The sequence below is a fragment of the Piliocolobus tephrosceles genome, chromosome 10 (genome assembly GCF_002776525.5).
Source record: "Piliocolobus tephrosceles isolate RC106 chromosome 10, ASM277652v3, whole genome shotgun sequence".
In the NCBI taxonomy this organism is placed as follows: Eukaryota; Metazoa; Chordata; class Mammalia; order Primates; family Cercopithecidae; genus Piliocolobus; species Piliocolobus tephrosceles.
Window position 1 is genome coordinate 111127662 of NC_045443.1, and position 7017 is coordinate 111134678.

A 7017-nucleotide genomic window follows, 5' to 3' on the forward strand; every position below is an offset into this window, starting at 1 on the left:
TTTCTTTCTTTCTTTCTTTCTTTCTTTCTTTCTTTCTTTCTTTCTTTTTCTTTCTTTCTTTCTTTCTTTTCTTTCTTTCTTTCTTTCTCTTTCTTTTTCTTTCCTTCTCTCTCTTTCACCCCTTCCTTCCTTCCTTCCTTCCTTCCTTCCTTCCTTCCTTCCTTCCTTCCTTCCTTCCTTCCTTCTTTCCTTCCTTCCTTCCTGTCTTTTCTTTCCTTCTTTCTCTTTCTTTTTTCTTCACTGCAGCCTCCACCTCCAGGGTTCAAGTGATCCTCCCACATCAGCTTCCTGAGTAGGTGGGACTACAGGTGTGCGCCACCACTCCCAGTTAATTTTGTTTATTTTTTGTAGAGACAAGGTTTTACCAGGCTGATTTTGAACTCTTGGGTTCATAGTAATCCACCCACCTTGGCTTCCCAAAGTGCTGGGATTACAGGCATGAGCCACCACACCCGACCAATAGAAAAAGATTTCCAAACTTAGCCCCAGTCCTCTTTTAATCCGTATACTTCTCCCAACAACACAGCTAGGGTTTGGAGCTGAAAAACCTTGAATGGTAAGTGACAGAATCTCACTCTGTCTTTTGCAGAGCCACGTGCTAGGTTGGTTGGGCTGGTCTGCAGCTTATCTTAAAGATGGCCCCACAGGGCCTGTGATCCTCCAGTTGGACCTAGTGAAGATGGATGTGAATTTGCTTTTCTTCTTTGCAAACAGACCATAAGCATCCTGAAGAAAAGTCTCTTCATCTCCACTCTTTAACTCCTCATTACTTAATATCTTTCTTTTTTATTCTTTGTTTTCTAGAGACATGATCTCACTCTGCCAGCCAGGCGGGAGTACAGTGGCAGGATCAGAGCTCCCTGCAGTTGCTGCCCTCTGGACTTTAGTGGTCCTTCTGCCTCAGCCTCTTGAATAGCTGGGACCACAAGTGTGCGCTACCACACCTGGATACTTTTAAAAATTATTTGTAGAGATGGGGTCTCACTATGTTGCCCAGGCTGGTCTCAAACTCCTGGGCTCAAGCAATCCTCCTGCCTTGGCTTCCCAAAGTTCTGGGATTACAGGCATAAACCACCACATCCAGCCTACTTAATATCTTTCTGGACTATGAAAACACTCGTTTTCATTTTTGGGGAGTGGTGTGCTGTGGGAGGTGGAAGCTCTCCCCTAAGCAGCCCTTGCTTTGAATAGGGTTGCTTCTTAGATACTTTTCTGCCTGAATACGGAAGAAATCCAAGCTCATGGAGGAACATTTTGGAGATGAAGCCAGTTGTCAAAGAATAATAAACGAGAGGTGTCCAATCTGCAGCAGGCTTCCTTCCATTAAATCCTGGTCCTTCCTGGGTAGCAGCGGTGAAACTTACAAATGGGAATTATTGAAGGGCTTGGGGAGGCACTGTCTGAAGACTTGAAGGCTTTTGAGTCTCTGAGGGGCTGCTATTTGATGGAGGAATTAGGTCTGTTTGGAGAGGCCTGGAAGGTTGAAAAAGGGCCTTTGGATGGAAGCTCTGGGGAGGCAGATTTGACAACTACAGAAGGTCAACCCTGCCAATGGTTAGGACTGTTGAAAAGGGGATGAGCCTCGCCATCACTGGGGATATGCAGGAAATGGCTGATGGGGTACAGAGGGCATTTCTAAGGGAGATTGGACCAGGCCACCAGTTCCCAACTGCCCTCAGACTGGATGCATCAGAATCACCAAAGCTGTTGCTAAAAACCCAGATTCATTCATTCATGGATATGGCTGATGTCTAGTAAGCACCTGCTACATGTCAGGCAGTGGGCTAGGCAGCGAGGCCACCATGCTGCTGAGACAGATGAGACCCTCACTCTCACATGACTTATGTTCTAGCTGGGGAGACAGAAAATGGACAAGATACAAATAAGGTCACTTTGTATTGTGATGAGGGCCCAACACAGATAATAGGATGGACGTGACAGGGACTGGGGGACCTCATTTATATTTAGGTCCTAGGAGGTGACTTTTTTTTCTTGAGATAGGGTTTGATATGGTTTGGCTGTGTCCCCATTCAAATCTCAACTTGAATCATACCTCTCAGAATTCCCACATGTTGTGGGAGGGACCCAGGGGGAGGTAACTGAATCATGGGGGCTGGTCTTTCCCATGCTATTCTTGTGATAGTGAATAAGTCTCACGAGATATGATGGGCTTATCAGGGATTTCCGCTTTTGCTTCTTTCTCATTTTTCTCTTGCCGCTACCATGTAAGAAGTGCCTTTTTCTTCCTGCCATGGTTCTGAGGCCTCCCCAGCCACGTGGAACTATAAGTCCAATTAAACCTCTTTTTCTTCCCAGTCCCGGGTATGTCTTTATTAGCAATGTGAAAATGGACTAATACAGTAAATTGGTTCCAGCAGAATGGTAGAATGGAGTGCTGCTGAAAAGATACCCCAAAATGTGGAAGTGACTTTGGAACTGGGTAACAGGCAGAGATTGGAACAGTTTGGAGAGCTCAGAAGAAGACAGGATAATGTGGGAAAGTTTGGAACCTCCCAGAGACTTGTTGAATGGTTTTGACACAAATGCTGATAGTGATATGAACAATAAGGTCCAGGCTGAGGTGGTCTCAGATGGAGATGAGGAACTTGTCGTGAACTAGAGCAAAGGTGACTGTTTCTATGTTTTAGCAAAGAGACTGGTGGCATTTTGACCCTGCCCTGGAGATTTGTGAAATTTCAAACTTGAGAGAGATGTTTTAGGGTATCTGGTGGAAGAAATTTCTAAGCAGCAAAGCATTCAAAATGTGACTTGGGTGTGTTAAAAGCATTCTGTTTTAAAAAGGACATGGAGCATAAAAGTTCAGAAAATTTGCAGCCTGATGATGCAGTAGAAAAGAAAAACCCATTTCCTGGGGAGAAGTTCAAGCCAGTTGCAGAAATGTGCAAAGGTAGCAAGGAGCCTAACGTTAATCCCAAAGACCACGAAGAAAATGTCTCCAGGCCATGTCAGAGAACTTCACAGCAGCCCCTCCCATCACAAGCCCAGAGGCCCAGGAGGAAAAAGTGGTTTCCTGGGCTGGGCCCAGGGTCCCTGTGCTGTGTGCAGTCTAGGGACTTGGTGCCCTGTATCCCAGCCATTCCAGCCGTGGCTCAAAGGGGCCAATGTACAGCTCGGGCCATGGCTTCAGAAGGTGGAAGCCCCATGCCTTGGCAGCTTCCATGAGGTGTTGAGCCTGTGGGTGCACAGAAGTCAAGAACTGAGGTTTTGGAACTTCTGCCTAGATTTCAGAAGATGTATGGAAATGCCTGGATGCCCAGGCAAAAGTTTGCAGCAGGGACAGGGCCCTCATGGAGAACCTCTGCTAGGGTAGTGTGGAAGGGAAATATGGGGTGGGAGCCACCACACAGAGTCCCTACTGGGGCACTGCCTAGTGGAGCTGTGAGAAGAGGGCCACAATCCTCCAGACCCCAGAATGGTAGATCCACTGACAGCTTGCACCATGAACCTGGAAAAACCACAGATGCTCAATGCCAGCCCATGAAAGCAGCTGGGAGGGGGGCTGTACCCTGCAAAGCCACAGAGGTGGAGCTGTCCAAGACCATGGAAACCCACCTCTTGCATCAGCATGGCCTGGATGTGAGACATGGAGTCAAAGGAAATCATTTTGGAGCTTTAAAATTTGACTGTCCTTCTGGATTTTGGACCTGCATGGGCCCTGTAACCCCTTTGTTTTGGCCAATGTCTCCCATTTGGAATGGCTGTATTTACCCAATGCCTGTACTCCCATTGTATCTAGGAATTAACTAGCTTGCTTTCGATTTTACAGTCTCAAGGGCAGAAGAGACTTGCCTTGTCTCAAATGAGACTTTGGACTGTGGACTTTTAGGTTAATGCTGAAATGAGTTAAGACTTTGGGGGACTGTTGGGAAGGCATGATTGGTTTTGAAATGTGAGGACATGAGATTTGGAGGGGCCAGGGGTGGAATGATATGGTTTGACTGTGTCCCCATTCAAATCTCAACTTGAATTGTATCTCCCAGAATTCCCACATTGTTGTGGGAGGGACCCAGGGGGAGGTAACTGAATCCTGGAGACTGATCTTTCCCATGCTAGTTTCATGATAGTGAAAAAGTCTCATGAGATCTGATGGATTTATCAGGGGTTTCCACTTTTGCTTCCTCCTCATTTTTCTCTTGCCACCGCCATGTAAGAAGTGCCTTTTGCCTCCTGCCATGATTCTGAGGCCTCCCCAGCCATGTGGAGCTGTAAATCCAATTAAACCTTTTTTCTTCCTAATCTTGGATATCTCTTTATCAGCAGCATGAAAATGGACTAATACAGCGTTTCACTTCTGTTGCCTAGGCTGGAGTTCAGTGACATGATCACAGCTCACTGTAGCCTTGAATTCCTGGGCTTAGGTGATCCTCCTGCCTCAGCCTCCTGAGTAACTGGGACTATAGGCATTCACCATCAGGCCTGGCTTTTTTTTTTTTTTTTTTTTAATTTTTAGTAGAGATGGCATTTTGCCATGTTGCCCAGCCCAGGCTGGGTCTTGAACTTCTGGCCTCGAGCGATTCATGTGCCTCAGCTTCCCAAAGTGCTGGAATTACAGGTGTGAACCACTGCACCTGAGCTTTAAGCTGAGACCAGGATGACATCAACAAGCCAGCCTTGGTAAGATCCAGGGAGAGTGCTCCTGATAGAAGAAATGGTTGTGGTTGACAGAAGGGGAATGTGTTGGAGGATTGGGGTCTGATCACGTGGGGTGTTGTGGGGAATCATGAGGGGCCTGGATTCTATTTGTCTGCAGTAGATTCATCAGAACCCCCAGGAGATAGTGGGGCCAGAGAATCCACTTTTCAAATCAGTTTTCCTGGAGACTCTGATATGCAGCCAGCTTCGAGACTCTCTAGATAAGAGGAGCTTTGGGGCATTCTCTAATGCCAGCTGTCTCTCTCTCGTTCACTACTCCTTGTCCCCAAGACAGCCTGCCTTTCTGGAATGAGGAGAGGAGAAAGCTTGAGGCAATCTGGAATATTTTCATTGCTGTCTTCTCATCTCCCATTCCGTGCCTTTGCTAATTCTTCTAGGAAAGGCTTTTAAAATAGGGGAAGGGCATGAAATGAGAAATGAAGAAGGCTCATGCGTCCCACTTCTTCTGGCTGGAGGTTTGAGAATTACTTTCCTACAAAGCAGTAAGGGGCAATGTGCTTCTCTTTGTGAGTGAGAACCTGGACAAGGAAGTGTCAGGACTGGCTGGTATCAAATGCAAATATGGGGCCCCTTGCTTGACTGTGATTAAGAGTTTCAAGATGGTGGCAGTGGAGCATTAAAACCAGGTATGGGGGCCTTCTGAGGTAAGCCCTGTGCGACTATGCAGGCTGTGCACCTAGGAAGCCGGTCCTGGAGGGAGGAGACAGCATGCAGGGTGACATGGGAAGAGAAGAAGAAGAGAGGTGAGGTGGGCGGGTCACCTGAGGTCAGGAGTTCAAGACCAGCCAACATGGTGAAACCCGTATCTACTAAAATAGAAAAATTAGCCAGGTATGGTGGTATATGCCTGTAATCTCAGCTACTCAGGAGGCTAAGGCACAAGAATCATTTTAACCTGGGAGGTGGAGTTGCAGTGAGCTGAGATTGCGCCACCACTCCAGCCTGGGCATCAGAGCAGGACTCTGTCTCGAAAAACAGAAACAAAACCAAAACCCACATAAAAGCAAAACAAAAAAGGCCTCACACAGTTACCTTGGTGAATTATGGCTCCTGGAGGGCTTTCTGCTACCAGGCATGGAGGCAGCCCTTAACTTACCTTATCCCAATTCATCCTCCCAACAACCCCTGGGGTAGGTGCCATTATGATCTCAGCTCAACAGAAGAGGAAACTGAGGCCCAGAGAGCTGAGGTCACAATCCCAAGGTCACAGAGCTAGGAGTGGGGCAAATCTGCAATTTGAACACAGGTTCCCAGAGCCAGAGCCCTCACTCCAAGCCACTATTCTACTCCTAAAGTCCCCAAAGCAAGACTGGCACAGGGAAGATGTAGAGGCCAACGTCCTGGGCTGGAGGCCTTGTTCTCATGGTGTCACTGAAACACCTTGGGTACATTGTGCTCTGACTGTTATGGTTGTGAGCCCAGAAAAAGGCAGTGGCTTCCTCTTGGCCTCTCTGCTGCCGTCCTTGCCCCTTCTGGGCTAATCTCTATCCAGCAGTGATTATTACTATTATTATTTTTGAGACAGGGTCTCACTCTGTCCCCAGGGTAGAATGCAGTGGTGTGATCATGGCTCACTGCAGCCTCGACCTGCTGGGCTCAAGTGATCCTCCCACCCTAGCTTCCCAAATATTGGGGTTAGAGGAGTGAGCCACTGTGCCCGGCCAATTATTATTTTTTTATTGTGACTGTGGTGAAATACATATAACATAAAATTTCCATTTTAACCAATTTTTTTCCTTTTTTAAATTCAAAAGAATAAAATATTTTAACCATTTTTAAGGGTGCAGTTTGGTGGCATTAAGTACACTCACAATGTTGTGCAGCCGTCACCATCTAGTTCCCAAGCTTTGTTACCCCAAACAGAAATTCCGTTTCCCTGAAGCAATAACTTCTCATTTCCCTCTTCCCCTGGCAACCTCTGGTTTACATTCTGTCTCTCTGCAGTTGCCTATTCCAGGTATTTCATATACGTGGAATCACATCATAGTTGTCCTTTAGTGACCGGTTTATTTCACATAGTATAATGCTTTGAGTTTCGTTCATGCTGTAGTGTGTGTCAGGACTTTGTTCCTTTTTATGGATGAATCATATTCCAGGGTATAGATAGACCACGTCTGCTTATCTATTCATTTGATGACAGACATTTGGGCTATTTCCACCTTTTGGCCATTATAAGTAATGCTGCCATGAATATCTATATGCAGTGATCTGTGTGAGTCTTGGTTTTTAATCCTCTCTCTTTCTAGAATATCTCTGTATATAGAATATCTCTGTATATAGAATGTCTATCTATCTATCTATCTATCTATCTATCTATCTATCTATCTATCTATCTATCTATCT